At 40.1% G+C, this 22,935-nt stretch overlaps 1 pseudogene; it reads left to right on the top strand.

The window, feature by feature from the left end:
- Positions 1-1,343: 1,343 nt before the first annotated feature.
- LOC103275828 lies at positions 1,344-2,640 on the top strand (annotated as a pseudogene).
- Positions 2,641-22,935: the final 20,295 nt, after the last annotated feature.

Raw genomic sequence — 22,935 nt, 5'->3', positions numbered from 1 at the left:
TGTGATATAAACAAAATAAATATGCATGAAACATTAAGTAAACAATGAAGAGTATATGGTTTCAGTAATAAATGCCATAAACTGCAGAATTGAATATACTCAAGTTCTTTCTCACTTGTTTCCACTCTAAATGTATTTCTTATACATAGAGAAAGCCTATTGATCTCATTCCTTCTCTATAACAATCAATTCATAGTAAATATAACACTTTTCTTATTATTCAGGAAATTCTATTGCATTTTTCCTAAAAAGTCTCTGGCCAGGAACTTTAATAACTAAAGATGCAAATAGGCAAATTTCTCTCTTTTTCTTTCTTTGTTCCTTTGTTCTTGTTCTTTACTGGGTCTGAGGCACACCCTTTTTTCTCCCTTCAGAATCTCTTTGCCTTGTGGCTCCCTACTAATTCAGTCCTCACCCACTTAAAAAACTTTCTCTCAGCTCAGAATCTGCTGTCAATTGTGTGTGTCATTATCTACACAAGCACATGTCAACCATTTCATCTACAGGGATTAACTGTATTTTAATCATTCATTTATTCATTCTTTCAACAAATATTTGTTTTTCATCTATTATATCAAACATATTAAGTTAGAGAAAAAATATGAAAACAATATAGTTTTCTGATCTTGAAGAGTTAAAAATCTAGGAAGGTCAATGATAAATACTGAGATAAATGATAAAAAAAAAGAGTAAAAACATTATCTGTGAATAAAGGGAAGATGAAGTTATTCATCTGTGTTCTAATTTTAGAATGAAAAACTTTTCGTTCCCTGTCTGAGGACTGTCATACCCTGGGAGCGCACAAGAAAAATATTTTAGAACTAGATATGTCAGCTGGGCTCGGTGGCTCAGCCTGTAATCCCATGCTTTGGGAGGCTGAGGTGAGTGGATTGCCTGAGCCTGCGGGTTCAAGACCTGCCTGGGCAACTCGGTGAGACCTCGTCTCTACAATAAACCAAAAATTAGCCGGGCGTGGTAGCACACACCTGTAGTTCCAGCTACTTGGAAGGCTGAGGCGGAAGGATCGCCGGAGCCCAGCAGGTCGAGGCTGCGGTGGCCAGGAGCGGCCACTGCACTCCAGTCTGGGTGACAGAGAGAGACTCCAACTCAAAAAAAAAAAAAAACTAGATATGTCGGTGACATATTTTACCTCTGAGTCACAAGAGTCCTGTCTATGATCCTTCATCTCAAACTAGTATTTCGTCAAAACTGTTCTTCTATCCCTGGCAGTAAAAATTGGGTTAAATTTTTCTATATTTAACTGTTTATTAAATGTTATTCTAGGACACTGTCCAAACTGCCACCTAGACTCAGTCCAAAACCTCAGCGAAGGCGTCCCAGCCATGGCTACACAGAAAATCTTTACCAGGAGATCCTGGAATTCAGGGACAACCCCACAGTGGAGGTGGTCCTGTACATGGCCAAGGGCCAATTCTGAGCAGCTGTGTACAGTGAGGCTTCCACTGGTATCTATGAAGCTCTGGAACTAAGATATGGAGACAAATGTCATTACTTGGGGAAAGAAGTCTTGAAGGCTGTGGAACACATCAACAAGACTCTAAGTCCTGCCCTGCTGGAAAAGAAACTAAGCATTGTAGATCAAGAAAAAGTTGACAAATTTATAATTGAGCAGGATGGAACCAAGAGTAAGTCCAAGTTTGGGGCCAATGCCAGCGTGCCCTTGGCCATGTGTAAAGCCGGAGCAGCTGAGAAGGGAGTGCCGCTATACTAACACATCACAGATCTTGCTGGGAACACTGATGTTGTTATTCTAGAGCCTGCCTTCAACGTGATCACTGGGAGCTCTCATGCTGGAAACAAGCTGGCCATGCAAGCGTACGTGATTATGCCTGTGGGAACTAGCTCCTTCAAGGAAGCCATACACATTGGTGCCAGGGTCTGTCACCACCTTAAGGGGGTCATCAAGGTCAAGTATGGGAAGTACTCCACTAATGTAGTGATGAGGGTGGCTTCGCACCCAACATCCTGGGAGAACAATGAAGCCCCAGAGCTGCTGAAGACAGCCATCCTGGTGGTGGGTTACCCAGATAAGGTAGTGATCGGCATGGATATAGTGGCCTCTGAGTTCTATTACAACAGAAATACGATCTTGACTAAGTCACCTTATGATCCCACAAGGCACGTCACTGTGGAGAAGCTCAGGGAACTGTACAAGAGCTTTATCAAGAACTATCCTGTGGTCTCCATCGAGGACCCTGTTACCAGGATGACTGGGCCACCTGGACCTCGTTCCTCTTGGGGGTGGACATGCAGATCGCAGGTGATAAACTCACAGTCACCAACACCAAGAGGATCACCCAAGCCATTGAGAAGAAGGTTTGCAACTGCCTGCCCCTGAAGCTCAAACAGATAAGCTTGGCGACTGAGTCTATCCAGGCCTGCAAACTGGCTCAGTCCAACGGAAGGGGAGTGATGGTGAGCCACCGCTCTGGGGAGACTGAGGACAGAGTCATCGCTGACCTTGTGGAGGGGCTCTGCACAGGACAGATCAAGTCTGATGCCCCCCGCTGCTCAGAGCATCTGGCCACTCAGTATAAGCAACTCATGAGGACTGAGGAGTCTCTTGGGGACAAGACTATCTTTACTGGATGGAAGTTCCGTAACCCGAATGCAAAGTGAGAAGCTGGAGGTCCTGGGGCCCCACTGGACAGTGCCAGGTCTTCAAGCTCTTCTTCCTGAAGTAAACACAGGTGCCAACCAAGAAAAAAAAAATGTTTTTCTAGATCAATTATTATGGAGAGTAGTTTCAATTCCAAAATGAGCAAACCAAAAGTTGCTTTGATCTTTTTGTTGAACCCTCAACAATACTTTTTTTATCTTGTGGTTGGCTGACATTCTTTTCAAATTTTTCAAAGGTCCTTTCCAAATCTTTTCTGGTAAATACTAATCTCATGCTCGTGACAGCCACATAAGAGAGCCTGGAAACTGTTTCCTTCCACTTTGACTATGAATTAATGAAAATATCTAACATTTATTCTGTGCATTTTGGTTTTCAGAGTCTTGCATGTATTATCTAATTCTTTCCCTCAGCTTGACCTTGTGAGAGATTCAAATCAGATCTGAATCCAGGATTTCTACCATCCCATCTTGACTCAAGATGTACCAATGAGGTCCATTCTACTTCAAGTCCTGATGGACAGCAACATCTCACCTACCAGAATTCCTTTCACATCTGTTGTTTTGATCTTTAGGAACTTTATAAGGGCAGAAGGAAGATGGCCTTAAAACACTGTTTGGAACGCAACTGATTATAAAGTATGGCACATATCAAATAACTATTTCAGTGTGGCACACATCTAATAACTTTTATATTCAAAGGTTTGGAATAGAAAGGGATCATCAGGTTACAGTTGAAGAAAATAGAAAATTCCTCATTTGGCCCCTTGAGATAATTCTTCTGTTCTTTTCTTTGCCACGAGTTTCTTTCTTTCCAGTGGTAGAGAGCAATAAATTTTACTGTGTTTTATAAACAATATTAGAGGAATTGCCAGAAGCAAGGGGCCTAATCAAAGTAGTAGCTGTGTTATGATTCTGTTTACAACTAAATTGACAAGAGGGAGAAATTATAAGGGAGTCATACCAAAATCACCCAGATATTTTGAACTTAGAGGCCCTGGTTTTCCACTTCCATCTATAAATTTGGTATTCTTCTCTCCTCCGACTCTCCCTACTCCTTCTTCTAATTCAACATTCATCTTAATCCTTTTAGACCATGCACAAAGTGCATTCTGTATATGAGCATAGCTACATAACTCTGTACAAAGACCTGAGAAGAGTAAAGACGTTTAAAGCACACCCCCAAATAATACTTCACTCTTTTGTCTTAAAGTCATATTAAATTTCTTGAAGTCAATGTTCCCTGGAGAAAAAGAATATCATTTTTCTATTTAATCCCTCACTCTTACATTTCCATGAGTCTCCATGTTTTCTTTTGTTCCTCTAGAGAACAAGATAGTATGTTATAATTTGCCATCTGATGAGCAATATTCTGTTTTCTGTTGGAATAAGTACTGGAATAAGTCAGAAAGACCTGAAGCAAGATGACTCTTTGAAATGTACACCCAAAAAAGCTTCCTACTAATTTGATCATGGACTTTTAGAGGAGAAAAAGGACCCCCACAACACCTAGCCCAACATTTCCCCATATGTGATATGCATTCTGCAAATGGGTACAAGTTGCACACTGTATGAATAATGGTAATGCAATCATGGAAACATAGTTTCTGGTAAGATTTTCCCTGTTGGTCCTCAAGTACATTTCTTTTTTCTTTTTTTCTTTTCTTTTGTTTTTCCAAATTTAAAAGGCTGCTTTATTTATGCTGACTCTAAAGATTGCCCATGATATAAATTGAACAAAACATAAAATACATAACAAAACAATATACATTGCAGGATTGCATGTTTTTTAGTTGTTAAAGACAAACCAAATCTCTTTCCTGTGTTCACTCTTTCTCCCTCTGTCATTACAATGCTAAAAAACAAAACAAAACAAAATTAAATATCCATTTCTGATTGTACAGATTCTTCCTTAACAATGTTAGGATATATAAAACTATGTGAATTTCTTTTAATTTGGTCTTTATTTATTCATTGTTAGGGTTGCATGTATTATAATGAGTGCTGCTTCTCTATCTGTTATTTTAAGTGTCCTTTTCAAATATATATCTATACATATTTTTTATGAGTTCATTGAGACAATGAAATACGGTAGGTAAAAAGTAGACAGTTGATATGCAAATGTGCAGAGGCCTTGAAGGAGATACAAAAATAACTGAAGCTTGTGAAACAGTGATCTAGGCTGGCCTTCTCATATATGAGAGCCAGGAAGATGAGGTGATTTGTCCAAAACCATCCTAAGAGCTGCACCCAGACCCCCTGCTCCTAGTACTGTTTTTTTGTTCCTGCCCCCTTAATGCTCCCTTTCAACAAGAATATTCATTCCCACACCTAGAGTAGGACAAAGTCAAGTCTTGTGAATGAGAAAAGTGGCAAAATTAAGTGAACATATTAAAAGTTTCTTTTTTCTCAGAAGTAGCTGTCATTCTCATCAGAGGAAAGGAAATTAAGTTGCTGTCCTACACTCGTCCAAAAATGATTATTATGCCACTTCTTGTGGGTGCACTGAGCCAGCACAGCAGAGATAATAGGTTATTATAGGAAAATTTGCTTTGACATTTGTATGATAAATTCGGAGTCAATTAGATGAAAAATATTCCATTCGATAAAGTGAGTGTACCAATCACTGTGAAGATGACCTACTGCTAATAATATAATTGAAATTTAGAGAGAGGAAGGCTTGACCCTCCCGAACCTGACTACATCAGGGATAGTAATACAATCATGTAAACATTTGTGCTCTTAGCCATTTTCAGTTGTTCTCCGAATTTTCCTAATTAAAAGTCATTCTTGTGTATATATTAAAATCCCACCCTGCAATTAGCTCCAAGATGTTACAGTTTTGTTGTTGTTGTTGTTGTTTGCCATAAAATGTAAGATACAACAAAACCGCTGCACATCTCTGCTGTGATGCAAGACATGTACATGTAGCCTTGGTAGCCCAATATTGTTTGAGAGAAAAAAAAAATCAAGCCTATAGCTAGGTAAGTAATGATTGCTTTTTTAGTTCATCCTGGAAGGGGGCTATTTGGGACTCACTGACAGGGGAGAAAGCAACGTGTCCACACAGTGTGCTCTCTACAGCTGTGAAGTAGCTGCTAGTGGCCAGCTGCCAAGGTGCTTCAATCTCAGTTGAACAAAATGGGAACAAGTGCGTTCTAAGAAACAATCCTGCAAAGGGATGGCCTCGTATTGAATTCTTTTTCATCTTCAGTGATTTTGTGGCCCATATGAATTTAAAATGTAAAATGAAATATTTATCAACAATCAAAAACAGACATGTCCGACTGCGTTATCTGAATCCAATGCTTCTTTCATCTCAGAGAATAGAAGACTGCTTCAGAAGTGCCTTCTCCTGCCTCTGTGCAGCATCCTTTCAGGGGAGATGCTGTGAAATTTTAACCCTGTCGTTTCAAAGGGGCATCTCTAGGGAAAATTACTTTAAAGTCAAGGCAGAATTAAACACAAGGTGCCCACTGTCTTATTCTAGGATTTAAAATTCTTTTTAATTAGTATTATAAAATACAATAATAGCTACCAGTTTAAGGCCTATTATGTGCCATAGACAGCAATAAGCAGTTTGTATCCTTTTATTTATTTTACCTTTTCAAAAGCCTTGCAAAGTAGTTGTTAATATTTGCCGTTTTATAAATGAGGAAAATTAGGCTTAACTATGATAAATAAGTTATCAGTTACTAAAGGGGTAGAAGCTTCATTTGGACTGAGATCTGTTTGTCTCGTAAATATGGTCCTCCCACTACCATGAGGCCCCCTTCTGTTTCTTTCAAAAATCTTTGCTTTCCTTATTCTCTGACTATGCACTTAGAAATGCCATGCCACATCACTGCACTGGTGACAGGACTCTATCTGCATTCTATTGGGCCTGCTGTCTTTTAGTGGTATGAAAGTGGATTTTTGTATATATTAAAATCCCACCCTGTAATCCTAATATCTCAATGCCTTTTCTCTCCTGTCTGTTTCCCATTCCCTGCTGCCCTTTGACATTTCCAGAATCTGATGCTTCATACAACACAATAATGCCATCTGCTACCTGGAGCTCCTGGCCACGTCTGAGTCATTCCTGCAAGTCCAGGAGGATTCTTCTGGACACCTGGCCCCTTGCAAATTTTCCAGATATACCTTATCTCTCACTCCTTAACGTTAAGTCTGGATTTACATACTCAACTAACCTCGCTAGTTCTTCATCAAGGACCCTGAATTGAATTGACTAGTAAGTTCAATCAAACTAATAAAATCAATTTGATCTAAACTCTAAAAATGAACTGAATGTTACTGCTATCCTCAAAACCACCTAAACAAATGCTTAGATATTCTTTGTGATTATCAGATTCTGTCCTATTCATGTCTTCTAAAACCTTCCCCTAAAATCTACAGAAACAGGACACAGACACAAATAATAGAGAAATTTGATTTCCTAACATTCTTTAGTTGACAAGGTCTCCAATCTTTCAGATGTATCATCCTCCATTCCCCTCAAGTAGAATCCTCCACAGAGTATAGCACATGCGGGCATACACACGCGCGCACGCACACACACGTACACACACAGAGGGGCCGCCAGGTGGCACAAGGCAGGTACAAAAGACTCAGACTGCCATGGCTGCCATTGTAAAGTTGTTTTCCTCCCTGCACAGTGCAAGTAATAAAAAGATCCATTTGCACAATCTTTCCACCACTGCCTTTTGCAGGTCATTTGTGTGTAGGTGCATTGGTCACAGTACTTATATCCATGAAAACAAAGGGGCTTGCCTTAAGCCTTCAACTGTTTTTAATGGCTGCTCTCCATATTCAAGCAAGTATACTATTTAATAGACCCTCAATAAGTGTTAAGAAATGAATCCTGCCTTTGCCAGAAGTATATTCTCTGTTGGGCTTATTTTCTGGTTGAATCCTTATGACCCCACAAAAAGAGTTGCATTGTCCCTATTGTAAAGTTAAGAAAACCAGAACACAGAATATCACAGTTCAGGTTTTTCTCCAAAGCCCATACTTTATTTCACCTCAGCTTCCTGCTTCTGAATCTATTTGTCTTTCTTGCCTATTGGCCGATATCTGACTTTGCTTAGGTTGTGGTGAGGAGATTTTTCTTTTATCTTAGTCACATCATACCCTGCCTCACACGTGTCGCAGGTTGTTGCCCTATGGAGTTTCAACTTTTTTCAACCAGGTGGTGCTATGTTTTTAAAACCCAGAGCAAATGTCATAGTGTGCACTGTCAGTGGGCTTTTCTTTGTTAGCAACATAAAAAGAAGTCCACTTCCCTCCAAGGACAGCAGCCTCTTCCCCTTTATTCAACAAAGCACACAAGGCAACACAGACTCTGTAGCACTATTTATGGAAATCATTTACGACTGCACTTGGACCTTCAAACAGCCAATGCTGCTCTGGCTCCATTCGCCACTGCCAGGAATCCTGCCAGCCTGGTGCACTCACATCCCATGCATTAAGACTTCATTTTTTCACTGTCCTCTTGGCATCCTATTACTACGGCTGTAATAAAAAGTTTTATTTCAGGACCAAACAATTATTTGCTGGAATATGTTGAAGCTAGAAAATTGGTTTGTACCTCAAGGAGCAGTGAGAATGCTAGATAATCTGCTCTCTGACTGCTCCACTGATTCCTGGTGGTAGAAAGTAACAGGTAAGAATTAAAATGTCCTCCAACTGGAGAATTGTTTAAATGGGTTTTGATGAAGCATGGAATCTTTTCCGAAATGTTGCTAAAATAACGGACCTAGTTTAAGTCAAAGAAGCAGCCAGATAAATTGATACTTAAGATCAGATATTCAAATGCAGAGGCCTGCATTTGCATCTTCGACAAATTCAGAAGGAAGAACCATCCCTCATATTGCTCCCATGTTTCACAGTTGGCTGGATATTTCCACCTGAGTTCAATCATTCATCATTCAGTAAGTAATTTATTGATTAACTTCTATGTACCATGATACTCTGGTTGGTACTAGAGAGTTCTCAGTTCCCTGAAGAAGAAAGGCAAGTAAATAAGTTCTTGTAACACAGGGTGATGAATATTCTGGCAGAAGTTTAACAAGGATTTTATTGGATCCCACAGGAGGCACATCCAGCCCTAACTGGGAAGTAGGGGCATAGAAGATTTTCTCATGCCTCTTAAATTGAGTCTTGGCCAGGCACATTGGCTCAGTCTGTCATTCCAGCACTTTGGGAGGCCGAGGCTATTAGATTGCCTGAGCCCACAGATTTGAGACCAGTCTGGACAACTTGGTGAAACCTCCTACCTACAATAAATCAAAAAACTAACCAGCGGCAGTAGCGCACAGCTGTAGTTCCAGCTACTTGAGAGGCTGAGACAGAAGGATCGCCTAAGCCCAGCAGGTTGGGGTTGTGGTGGCCGTGAGTGCGCCACTGCACTCCAGTCTGGGTGATAGAGTGAGACTCGAACTCAAAAAAAAAAAAAAAATTGAGTCTTGAGGGACATACAGAAATTAGTCAGCAAAGAGTGGAGGGAAGGCACCGGCAGCAGCACAGAAAAAGGAGAGTGGGGTGTCTGGGAAATTCCAACTATTTCAGGATAATCAATAAAGCTACATAGAGCCACCCAGGTGTCCAGCATCACGTTGGTCACATATTTAAAATTATATTTGTTACCCCTTCTGAATCCCAAACTTTTCAACCTTCTTGAATTTATATCCAGGTTCAGTACTTTGGGTTCCCTTGTAATTTTTCCTTTTGCCTCACCCTCCTATTCAACCACCAACTTCTACCTCTTCCAACTCCATACAGTTGTCTGGTCTTAAACGCTTCCTTTCTAATACCATTGCCAAGACACTAATCCAAGCCCTTTTTACTTTATTCCTAAAATTTGACAGTAGCTGTCTTCTCTTTCTGTTCCCCTAAAACATTCAACTGCCATTAAGTTGAACTTTTTGAACTTGATCATGCGACTCTCTCCTCAAAACTCTTTAATGCACCTGCAGGATGAAGTCCATTCTCCTGGCCAGACAAGTGACCCTTAACCTGGCCCCATATTGCTTTGTAAATCATGGTTTTCATTATGCATCTACACAACCCCTCCCTTCAGTTGAATGGGCCGGCTCATTCACTGCATTTCCCCTAAGTCTCTGTTTCTACCCTAGCCCACATTTGGCACATTCCCCAACCGAATCCTGCATATTCTTAAATAAACTCACTCATTCTTCCATGTGACCTCAATCAGACCAAGCCATGGTTCTTTCTCCACCCTGTGAACCAGTATGATTTGATGTTTTAAGAACAATGTTAGTCAAAAAAAGAAAGAAAGAAAGAAAAGGAAAAGGGATGCTTACTGAGAAATCACGAAATATCAAGTTATTTGAAACTCTATAAGTTAAATATTGTATTACAAATAAGGAAACTGTAGTTAAAAGAGGCCAATATCAACTTGGCCGATATCAAGCAGCTAATATATTTGACCCAGATCAATGTAACACCAAAGCTTTTGATCTTTTACCTGTGCCCTATAGTCATTTCTGAATTAATTATCATTGTCATTATTATCATTACCACCAACAATCTAACACTTACTATGTGTCAAACTATGCATTAATATCTTGAGATTATCCAAGAAATGTTGAATCCAAGTTGCAGAAGAAAAGACTAGAAATAATTGAAAAAACAGTAACGTTCAAAGAGATCATACCTCAAAATATCTTAGAACTGCAACAAGACATGAAATTTCACATACAGGAAGCACCACAAAACTAAGCATACTAAATAAAAATGAATTCACCCTTGGACAAACTGTAATGAAAACACAAGACAAAAAGTTTAATTTCTCTTTATCATAGCTTAGCCTCCTTTTCAAATGCATACACCACTGGGAGTGACTGTATTCAGTCATTTATGGATAGCTAGGAATTAACTGGTTAGTTTGCTTCTGCCTGGGTCACCTGGATGAGAAGGTTCTGGGGTTTTACCAGAAGGGGGACCATTTGGGGACACAAGCATTCACTTACACAGTTTTGAGTGACTTTATGCAGTAAGAACCTTTGGATATAAAAGAACACAGAATAAGAGTGTTTGATGCTGAGAAAAAAGGGATACCCAGAGGGCAAAGAAAAACAAAGCAAGGAGTATGATACACATTATTCTGCCTCAAATTTGGCCTTAAATCCAACCTACCTCAGCACACAGGAATTTTCAGAAAATTGCTAAATGCCACACTTACCTCTTAAGGCTCCAACAACAAAGTGGGCTGATCCTATAACCAAACTATTCCTGCTGGAGCCACACAGCAATAACATGACATAATAGAGAATATGCCGAAGAGTGGAGTTTCGGGCTTAATTCCACGGTATGCTGACCATGTAACCTTGAGGACTGCTCCAGTATCAGCGACCATAAGCCGGTATAGTGCTATTCATGAGAAGGAAATGTGTCAGCCACATTCGGTAGGCCATGCCTGTGATCCCAGCACTTGGGAGGCCGAAGCAGGAGTATCGCTTGAGGCCTAGAGTTCGAGAATGAAATGAATCAGTATAACCATATTTGTCTCCCTGAGAAAACATGAAAAATTTTGTGTTTATTATGTTGAATGAACCACGATACAGCGATAAAGTCTTCGCTTATATGCTGTATAGCTAAAGACCACCATGAGCCCCCTACAGAAAGCCCCAGTCTTATATCGTACTTTGAAAGTATTTACGCAGACATTTCCCAACCTCTAGAAGTGACTAGTTGTCAAGCTCCTAATACAGAACCCAAGGTAGATTCAAAGGTCACCCAGTCACCATGAGGTATGTTATGTATTGGTAACAACATTTTCAGTTCTTTCTGAGTGATCAGACCCAAGTTGCATTATTTTGCTCTAGGTGGCCCACACTTGTGTGTTTCTCCCTTTGTCTGTATCCTTCCTTTCAAAAAGCACTGGAGCATAGAATTACTTGATTTTCACAAAAATGGCCAATTGTCTCAAATAACAGGGAGATGAGGCTAATTTAATTCTGAGAGCACTTTTTTGCCTGTCATTGAAAATGTATCCACTTGACTTATTTTTGTTTGATCCAAATGAGCACATTTTAAAAAGTTAAAATAGTCTGATTCGCTTATTTAAGAAATTCTCTTTGCTGACAAGTCTATGTTTGTTTTATGTCTTAGATTTTCCCAGAGCCACTGTGCCGAAATAAAATCAGGCCAGATACAATGAGAAGGAGTGCATTTAAAGGGTGGTCTTGCATATGTTTCTTTAGGATTGAAACGTGAATGTCGCTGCTGACTCTAAGGACCCAATGAAGTAGTCAAGGCCAACATTTAGGAACGCTGTCACTACAGTCACGTGGAGGCATCTAGACTGTGCATGTTTAATGAATCCTTAGAGCTGATATCTGCATAAGGTAAAACGCCGAGAGATGAATCCGCTTCTCTACAGTTCAGATCCTCTTGCTACAGAAACATTCCAATGCCAAGAGTTAAGCTATTAGAAATAGTGAATAAATTCTCACTCTAAAAGAAATCTTGATGACATTATATATAATTTGTTGATACCAAATGGCATCTAGCCTTCCCTAGGCATTTATTTTTCATTATCCTGTGCTCATATTACCCTGGAAGAAAATATTTATATCTGGCCTTGAAAAAAATTCAGCTCTATGATTATATCATATTTTTTGTTGGGTTTTTTGTTGTTGTTGTTGTTTGCTTTTTTGTTTTTTATTTAGTATAGAGACGAAGTTCTTGCCAAGTTGCCCAGGCTGGTCTCGAACCCCTGGGCTTAGGGCAATCCTCTCGCCTCAGCCTCCCAAAGTGCTGGGATTGCAGGCATGACATCATACCTGGCCATGATTGTTTCTTTAAAGATAAGGATTTAAAGCTTTGACTCTGGAGATAGGCATTCCTGGGTTCAGTCCACAACTCAGCCTTTCTTATCAGCTATAGAATATGGGACAAGGTCCTCAACTTCTCTACTTCTGATGTCTGATGTATAAAATGGGGATAATTATACCTACTTCATAGAGGTGTTGGAAGTAAAGCACTGTGGTTAAAGGTATGGTCTCTGAAAACAACCTATATGGATTTCAATCCCAGTTCACCACTTACTAGCTGTGTAATCTTGGACAAGTTACATAACCTTTCTATGCCCCAATGCTGCCATTTATAAAATGAGCCTCCTGGAGTTGATGAATTATAAAAGATAATGCATATAATTAAGGGTACCAGATTTAGCAAATAAAATTACAAGACACTCAATTAAATTTGAATTTCAGGAGAAAAAAGAAATAAGTAGTATTTGGCTTATACACTAAAAAGTATTGCTTTTTTAAAAAAAGTAATTCACATTTAAGTGAGCATCCTGTATTTTATCTATCTACTTTGGAAAATATTAGTAACATACTGAGTAATCAATAGATGAGGTAGTATTTAATTCATGAATACAAGGCTTAACATGCACCAACTGCCCGATAAATGAGAAGCATTGATAGAATTTCACCATTCACTGTGCCTCTTTTAGTCTGAGCTGCCAGCAGTCCCAAAGTATGGTTCTGATATACTTTTTATTATTTTATTACTATTATTATTTGGGTCATGGTTTCACTGTATCACCCAGGCTGAAGTGAAATGGCATGATCACAGCTTACCACAGCTTCTACCTCTTGGGCTCAGGCGATCCTTCAGCCTCAGCCTCTTAAGTAGCAGGGACTACAGGCATGTCCCACCATGCCCAGCTAATTTTTTTTATGCTTCGTGGAGACCAGTTTTCATTATGTTGCCCAGGGTGGTCTTGAACTCCTGGGCTCAAGTAGTCATCCTGTCTCAGCCTCCCTAAAAGCTGGGATTACAGACGTGAGCCAGCTCCAATATAAATTTTGAATAAAATTTGCCTCGATAACACTGTCCCTTCATTCACATTGGACTAACCAGGCCTCAGTCATTCAATTACTTATTTATTCAATAAACACTAAGCATTCATTAGATTGTTACTATGTGTTAGACAGGGCAACAGGTTTTAGAAGTATGAAAAGGATAAGAAAGTGAAGGGTAAAAGGGGTCCCACAAGAAGCAGCAGGTTACCATGTTCCCTCCCACATCTCCAAAATCGTTCTTAGAACTAAATAAGTTATAGGTAAATTACTATGTACTCTGCCAGGCACCTGTTACATGTTCAGAAAATTGAATTATCTATTCTTGTTATTTATATTATTTTTGCCAATCTTAGCAGATAAACCAAAACTAGCCTGTATATCTCACAGATACCTATTCTCTGGTTACCTGATTTCTTTAAGAAAATCAATCCTTATTTTACTGAGCAAGGACTACTACCTTCTTCAGGATGTGACTACCTTTGTAGCAAATATCAATGAAATAAATATTAGGAAATAATGTGCAATTGTAATGAGATAATCCAATATGCCTTTCAGACAATAATCAAAACTCTTTCTACAATTCCCAAAATGATTCTGGATATCTAAAGATACATTCGCAATTACAGAATCTCACATCTATCAATTTCATTGATAGATGCCATCAGAAAACTTTTAACTTCATTGGGAAGCCAGAAATTAATTACTTGTTTATCAACTAAAGTTTTTTACAAGTTTCCCAAGTTTCATTTATTACAAAAATGCTTAAGATGGCAGAATACAAGAACTTTATTGTGCATTATCTGTCATCTTCTTCTGTGCAGAAATTTCCAAGTGAATGGAATTGATGAAACACTGCATAACAATGGAGTCATAAAATGTAAACACTGGAAAATTCTCGAGGAAACTTAAGATTTAAAGATTTGTTCATAGTCACATAGTCACACAAGTAACATTCAGTGAACTGTTCATAGTCACACAGCTGACAAGTGGCAAAATCCAGCTTCTGCTCTCCAAGATCAGGTGCCTCTGAGTTTCGTGGCTTTAAAATCTGGTGCAATGGAGTGTGGAGATAGGAATTGCCTGTGAGGTAGCATTCTAAGTCATAGTACAATCACCACTCAATCACCCTTCTGGAGAACAGAACTATTAAAATTGCAATTGAATAAACTGACTTTTTTTCTTTTTTCTTTCTTTTTTGAGTCAGAATCTCACTCTGTTGCCACACTGGAGTATAGTGGCCCGCTTACTGGCCGCCACAGCCTTGACCTACTGAGCTCAGGTGATCCTTCCACCTCAGCCTTCCAAGTAGCTGGAACTACAGGCGTGCACCACCACACCCGGCAATTTCTTGCCAAGCTGTCCAAGCTGACCTCAAACCCCTGGAGTCAGGCAATCCTCTCACCTCTGCCTCCAAAAGTGCTAGAATTACAGGTGTGAGCCCCCATGCCCAGCAAACTGACTTTAAAAATGCGGCCATGTCTTCCAATTGCAAGAAATGGTATCTGAATCTCAACATTGTTGAAGCTGGAGTTTTCTGAGTGAAGAAAAATATTGTTGCATTCTAGGGTAGATGCTGAACTATGCATTATTCTAGAAAGCTTGACAACATTGATGAGCCTTTCTGGTAGACCAAGGAAAAGCAACATCCTACCTACAGTTAGAGAGAATTCTTGAACTAGTGGGATCTAATCCAAATGTAAGAGCCACAATAATATGTTAAATATTCTGTTCAATATAGAAAATGTTTGACTTTCCTGTAGGGAAAGTACATTGCTCAAGAGATTATTACAATATTAATTGAGTGTTGCTCCTTCTGGGTAGGTTGGAGAGAAGAAACTAGTCTAGATGCAAGAAGGTGGGAACATGAGGAGACAAGAGAGTATCGGGCCCCTGTCTAAGGAGTCAGACTGCCAACAGGGGGACTGCCTATGAAGGAGACCAGCTAAGGGACTAAGAAAAATGATACTTAACACTGTGACACTGTAATCTCCTCATGTTGTCCTTAGGCCTTCAGTAAAGCATTAACAATCACACAGTGGCCCTCTTGAGATAGAAATAAATGGAAAAAGCTGGAGCAACCAAGAGTGGGCCAGATGTGATCAGTGGAGAAGCCCCCAAGCAGGTACGTGGAGGAAAAAACAACAGCATCCAAGATAGAGTCAAGGAACTGTATCAGTGATCCTCAGGGGTTTTCAGAAAGATCCAGGGCGAGACCAGCCCTCCTATAATCTTGCAAGACAAAGGGTCGGACTGTATTAGGGTACTTATGGGGAAAACACCCTGATCCTCCCATTGCTCCCTCACCCCAAAGGCAAGAGACCATGGGAATGTCTGAGTTATCTCTGAGAATCTCCACAAATCATTTTACCAAGAAAACATTTACTTAGAAATAAACTCTGTGTGTTCTCCTTATGAATTCCTCCTTCTCTTTATTCTACTCACAAACAATCTTTCCTGCTGTTCCCAAATTACCACTTTTGTTCAGTTACATGTTTAGAGATGACTTCACTCTGCTATGCCTTCATTTATGCGGATTTGATAGTTGAAACTGTTTCCAATCAATGTGCTCCATGTTTTGTTTTGCCCTTTTTTTTCCCCCAGTAGGGAGGGCAGTGGGAAAGGCAGGAAGGACCAGGTGTTGGAGGAAATGTATTCCTAAATGTATTCAAACTGAAACTAAAATGAAGCAAAATATGCACTCTCAGTTTTTTGCATTTTTAATACTTCCATTCAAGAGAAGAGCAATGCTTTTGTTATGCCATTTTTCTTAGGCTCCTTTCACTACTTGTGTTGCATAGCTAGTTGTCTCGCTTCCTCCTTCTTCTCTCACAGAAGTGCTACAGTCTTTGTTTAGTGGCCCTCTAGGATCCTGTACAATATACCATGGGCCTTCCAGCCAGCCTGTGTAATCATCGCAAGATGAATTGCCCGGGCTACAGATGTTTCACTAATTCTTTTCATCACAGATATGCAGCCTGGCTTGTATCTCTCCACAACCTCACTCATTATAATAATAATATCCTGCTCCCTTTCTACAGTGTCTCCATTCTACAGGACTCCAGAGTGCTCAAGAAAAACAGGAATTGTTTCCTACCTCCCCTGAAATTAAACATTTCCTGATGCTATGAAATCGCTTGCAAAGTTAAACAACTGAAGAGTCAGAAATGAAAAGAGTTTACTTGCTCAAAGCCTCAGGAGACCCTTATGTCACAAGAGTAACTCCCAGGAGAGGCGCTTTACTAAACCCAAGCATGAGTGACACGGATGGCAAGCAGTGTCTTAGGTTTTGTGTCAAGGGCATCAATGGCACACGTTCCTTAGTATAAAACCCATTATGTAGGCAGGCGCAAGAGCTCAAGCCTGTAATCCCAGCACTTGGGAAGCCAAGACCAACCTGAGCAACTTGCCGAGACCACGTCTCTGCAATAAATTAAAGAAAAAAAAAAGTTAGCCGGGCATGGTAGCATGCACCTGTAGTTCCAGCTACTTAGAGGGCTAAACAGGTCAAGGCTGCGGTAGCCATGAGTGTGCCACTGTACTCCAGCCTGGGCGACAGAGTGAGATTCCAACTCAAAAAAAAAAAAAAGCCTGTTATGTAAAACATAAAACATCTAAATAAATTTCAGATGGATTGTACATGATTAATTCTGTAAAGTGGTAGATAAACTGATGTGGCTGGACTATTCCTAGAGAAAAGGATGAACTGAGTCATGGGGGGGGCATCATTGTGACATTTAAACAGAGAGTTTTCTAGTTCCTAATTTCCACCATTTGTAACATACTCACTCCACTTGCCCTTCTTTCCACATCACCAAAAACAAATGAGATTCTCAAGCAGGAGTTCAACTTTCACAAATTCTCTTGCTGTCCCTCAGGTACTCCACGCTGTCTTTCTTCCTGCCTTTTCGCATCCTGGTCCACCTGCTCTTACTGCATCTATGAGCCCACTCATCCATCAAGGTTCACTATAAATATCAATTTTTTACTTAATACCCATTGAGGAGGGGTCCAGAAATACAAAAACTGAAAGAATTTCTGCCATCAAAGAGCTCATGATATAGCTAGGGAAAGAAGACATATAAAGAAGCATTATAAAATGTGTAATCTGAATATAACTGGAGCACCATAGTGTCCATTCTCTGTGTCTCATTAATTCAAATAAAGTGTAGTCTAAAAAAACCAGACAATGGTAAGTTAGTTCAATTTGTATATGATCCCTTGAGAAATTATCTAATCCTAAAGGTGTTTGGGGAAACTAATCCCCTGAAGAATACCTTCCAACATACTTTGTTATTTATTTATTTAAGTTTATTGCTTACTGTCTGTCTCCTCCCACAAACATGTAAATTCTGTGAAGTCTGGGATTTTTATTCTGGTCACTGGGTATCAGGAATGGTAATGATGCCTAGCTCACAATAGTCACTAAGTAACTTATTGAATGAATAAATTGCCTTACCTATTATTCTCAATATATTCTGACCAGATGAAACTCCTCCTTAGAACTCACCACAAAAAATACTTCCCAAGACCAACTTTCAGATGCCTCTCCTCACTGAATAAAACTCTTTCATCTTCTAGGCAGTATGAGGGTCTAAAAGGAAGCAGGGAGGATTTCTGCACCTCTTCCAAAGTTGTCACTTCAAAATACTTTATCAATACCTGTGGAATAGAACATATTATATCATTATAATTGTGTATGTGACTTTTTTGAGTCAACTCAAAAACTGGAGCACAAGAGCCCCAAGATGCTTTGTTCAATTTTGCAACACCCAGTTAATAACTTTGTTTAGAAAAATGGGAGGTGCTCAATAAGTATGCATTAAAGAAAATTAATGATTGAACAAAGTATTCATATAGGGACAGATTTTTAAGACTTGGAGTCTCTCACACCATAACTACCCTGGAGTCAATTCTCAGAGTAATTGACTCCAGACCAAAACATGTGGAAGCCTTTGAACAACTTAGAAGATGGGCATAATACCTCACATGGAATTTATATTGTTCCCAGTACAACTTGGGCTTGAACGTCAGGCATTTTTCTGGATGAAGATAAAGAGAAATCTGATGATGTCACTGTTAAGAAATGTTTGCTTTCCCAACACATATCACATATTCTCACTTATAAGTGGGAGCTGAATAATGTGGACATAGACTATGGAATGATAGACAATGGAGACTCAGAAGCATGAGGAAGTGGTACGGGTGGTGATGAGAGATTGCTTAATGGGTACAATATACAATATTTGGTAGATATATACCCTAAAAACCCTAACTTCACCACTATGCAATCTATGCATATAGCAAAATTGTACCTGTATCCCATAAACCTATACAAAAAAGTTTGCTTTCTCAATGTATTTTTTTTAAATATAAAAAACCCAATCTCTATACAACTCAATACATAAGACTCCTGTCGCTTACCCATATTGTGTGTGAATGTAGATACATTTTAAAATTCTGTGTCCATTACAAATGAGTAAAAGATATCTCATAGCCTGTGGGCTTTCAGGGACTTATTGGTTTTATAAGCAAAACAAAACTGTGTTTGATCTTAAGAGGCCATGTTCCAGAATTCCTCCTCACTCTTTCCGGCCACAAATTGAACAAGAAAATAAAGCAGAATTTTTACTCAGTCTGACCGACTGTTTCATAGGTTTAGTGCCAGCAGTGCTTTCCGTAAGCAAACAGAAAAAGGGGAGGACAGGAAGCTTTAGTTTAAAATACATACACACACACACACATACACACACACACACGCCTACAATAGAAATGCAGAGCAGATGGCAACTGGAGAGCCAAAAAGTGGAAATTATCTAAGCAACACAAGACAAATGAAGTTCTAGATGACTAGGGCAGAGTTTAAGTAACTGACATCCATCAGTTACCAAATACCACCTAATTATGACAACTTGATACCTGAGGCAATAAATCGGGGCTTAACAAGGTAAGGTCAGAATTAGTCGGGTACATCACACAGAGCAAATGCAAAAATGAGTATGAAGTTTGATTAAAGCCTTTTTTAAAGACTTTGCTTTGTATTTGAGCTAGTGAATTCCTCTCTGAGACATTGCATTATATTCTCAGAATTCTTCATACCCTTTTCTATCCTCATTTTTTATTTTTATTTTTATTTCTTCATTTATTTATTTTGAGTCAGCTTCTCACCCTGTCACCCAAGTTGGAGTGCAGTGGCACAATCCCGGCTCACCATACCCTTTACCTTCTGGACTGAGGCAATCCTGCCTCAGCCTCCCAAATAGCTAAGACTACAGGTGTAGTCCACCATGCCCAGCTTATTTTTTGGTTATTTTTTTGTAGAGGCCTTGCTCTGTTGCCTAGGCTGGTCTCGAACTCCTAGGTTCACGCAACCCTCTCACCTCAGCCTCCCAAAGTGCTGGAATTACAGGCATGAGACATCACGCCCGGCCTATCCTCACTTTTTAGCAATGTGACTTTGGACAGTACACTTCCTAGACCATTGATTTGGGGGTTGGCCAAGTGACTGGCTTTGCCCAAGAAAACATGTACAGAGGTGACGGTGTCCTTGTTCTGAATCTAGGCTTTAAGAGACATTACTTGTTTCTACTGGCTCTCCTTCCGCTTCTGCCATCAACATGAGAAGACATTGACTTGCCTGTTGGACCAAAGAGGATAAGAAACACATGGCACAGACCTTGCCCTCATCAGCAGTTAGGAGCCAAATCCAGCTGACCAACCTTGATCAGCCAAAGCCCAGCTACCCTTCAGGTGTGAAACGGGAAGAAAATGACGTGAACTGTGAATTTTTTCCCTGATCTTGACTCCAAAACTCTTTAGTGAACTTCTAAAACTTGCATTCGGTTGTGTGTAATGGTATTCTTTATCAAGAATGGTGCACAGGCCAGAGTAGAGTTGAAAGAGAAGTAACCCAGATGGATGAATGAACAGACAAAATCATGTGTGACAAATGAGAACATACTCTACCAATGTTTGTTTGTTTGTTTGTTTAGAAACACTTTGTGTTTAGTGGTAAAGTTTAGCATGCTCCAGAACCAGCAATGGCATGGAGTCGTAGCAGCAGGACGGGTAGGTGGCACCCACCGAGCCTCACACGGCAAAGAGGATTAGGAAGGCAACCATCAAACAGAAGAGCCCCGTGGCCTCAGAAAGGGCAAAGCCCAGAATGGCATAGGAGAAGAGCTGCTGCTTGAGAGACAGGTTCCTGGCACAGCCATTGATCAAGCCGCCAAACCCCATTTCAATGCCAGCCCTGACCCAGCCACACCAAATGTGGCTGCTCCAGCACCGATGAACTTGGCTGCTGGGTCAATGTCCTGGGAGGCGATGCTGGTCTGGAACTCCTGCCTGGCCACCTGGAGTAGGGAGCTGCAGAAGGAAGGCTGCTTAGATGAATTATCTGGCCTATTCAGGAAGGAGGCAGACACAAGCCTGTGTCACCCCTGGCACAACAGCAGATCAGAACCAGAAAATGAGTAGTGCCCCGGTAGCCTGCATTTTTTAATGATTTTTGATAAACATATTTTAAGGCTAAAAGTATAATTTGTGACTCAATTTAGTGTCTCCGTGAATTCTGCCTGTAATTTATAATTTGACATGACTGAATAATTATTGAGATTTCTTATTTCTTTCTGGAAACTACAGTCATTGATTTTCATCATTGTACTACTGGGAAAAATATTAGACAAGTAGATTTGTGACAATAGAGTAGAATTACTGTATAGTAATTGTCTTATCCATTCAAGTTGTTATAACAAAATACCATAAACTGGGTAGCTTATCAGCAACAGAAATTTATTTCTCACAGTTTCAGAGGCTGTGAAGTCCAAGATCAAGGTACCCACAGATTTGGTATCTGGTGAGAGTCTACTTTCTGCTTCATAGATGGTGCCTTCTAGCTGCATCCTCACTCGTTAGAAGCGGAAATTTTAATCTCTCCAGCTCCTTATAAAGGAACCAATCCCATTCATTAGGGCTTCACCTTCATGACCTAATCACCTCTCAAAGGCTCTACCTTCTAATACCATCACATCAGAGATTAGTTGCAACATACTAATGTGGAGGGAACACAACTCTTCAGACCAGAGTACATGCTAACACTACAGCTGCTGTGGGAACGTTGTCAATCTCAGTAACCAAAATACTTGGATTTTTACCACCAGGCAAAACACAGAGGATAAAGTCCATTTCCCACCAACATGATAGCACTATATAAACTGCTCCACCAAGTGTCCACCTTCTTAGGGGAGAATGAGTAGGGGAAACTGAGTTGACCAAGAAAATCAGGAGTGATTGACAATATCCTGAGTTATACACAATTAATCATTTTTGATTTATTGTAGAGACGAGGTCTCGCCAAGTTGCCTGAGCTGGTCTCAAACCCACGGTCACAGGCAATCCACTTGTCTCAGCCTCCCAAAGTGCTGGGATTACAGGCTGAGCCACCGAACCCAACCAGGAATAAATAATTTTGACACAGTGTGTTCTGGGAAGATTTGTGGAAGGAGATTGGATTTTGAGGAGACAAAGACAAAAATCCATTTTTTTTCTGAGTGTTCCTTTGAGAATGTAGTAAAGTATTTGAATTTACAGGAATCAGACTTGTTACGAATATATGGTAGGTAATCTGTTAACTTAATTTTGCTTTTCCTCAAGTACTGTCACCCACTTGCTGACTTGAAGCTGCCATGAAAGCACCAATTAATGGCCTGTTTTGGGCATTTGCATAACGAAGCACGAGCTTCAGAAATGGCAGTTGGAGACAGAGGACTTGGACTGAAAGTAGGAGCACCAACAGGCAAATCAGCATGTACACATTACTGCTTTCACCTCAGTTTTTAAATTTGCTTCCTCTCAACTGCACCAGAAATAACTAAGAGGTTGTCGCATTCCTGCAACCATGGCGGTTCCCAACCCAAGAAGCAGTCCCAGCAGGCAGGCAGGGTGGCTATGCCAAGACCACAGTGGCCAGAGACCGAGTTAGGAATATACCTGGAAGCCACCTGCATGCAAGCTCACGGGATCCTTGTGGCGTCAGTCACCAAAACAGAAACCTGGAAGAAGATGCATAGGGCTAACTGTTGAAAGTGGTCTCTGAAAGTTACAATGTTTAACTGATTCTCTGGACCACTTGTCTACCAAAACAAATAAGAAAGAGGAGACAAAAGATGAAACTTCTCAGCTGTATTCTGAACAAGCTAAATGCAAGATCATGAACAAGTGGCTCTGTTTTTCTGAGTTTCTGTTTCCTTGTTGATCTAAGGAAAATTACCTGGAAGATTTCCAAGTTTCCCTCCAGCCATGTCAATTCAATAGGATCCCTGAAAGACGGTGGTGCGCAGTGAGACTCAACACCCTTTAAGGCCAAGAGATTTAATGGGGATGAGCACAGTGGCTACAGAACCTTAGAATCAGATTGCAGCATGGAGGCAGGGGTGTGGCAGGTTTTATAGAAATTTAAAGCGAC

The sequence above is a fragment of the Carlito syrichta genome, unplaced genomic scaffold (genome assembly GCF_000164805.1).
Source record: "Carlito syrichta isolate Samal-C Ts95f unplaced genomic scaffold, Tarsius_syrichta-2.0.1 Scaffold315773, whole genome shotgun sequence".
Lineage (NCBI taxonomy): Eukaryota > Metazoa > Chordata > Mammalia > Primates > Tarsiidae > Carlito > Carlito syrichta.
Note: the sequence above shows the minus strand (reverse complement) of the source record. Positions and strands in the feature narration are given on the sequence as shown.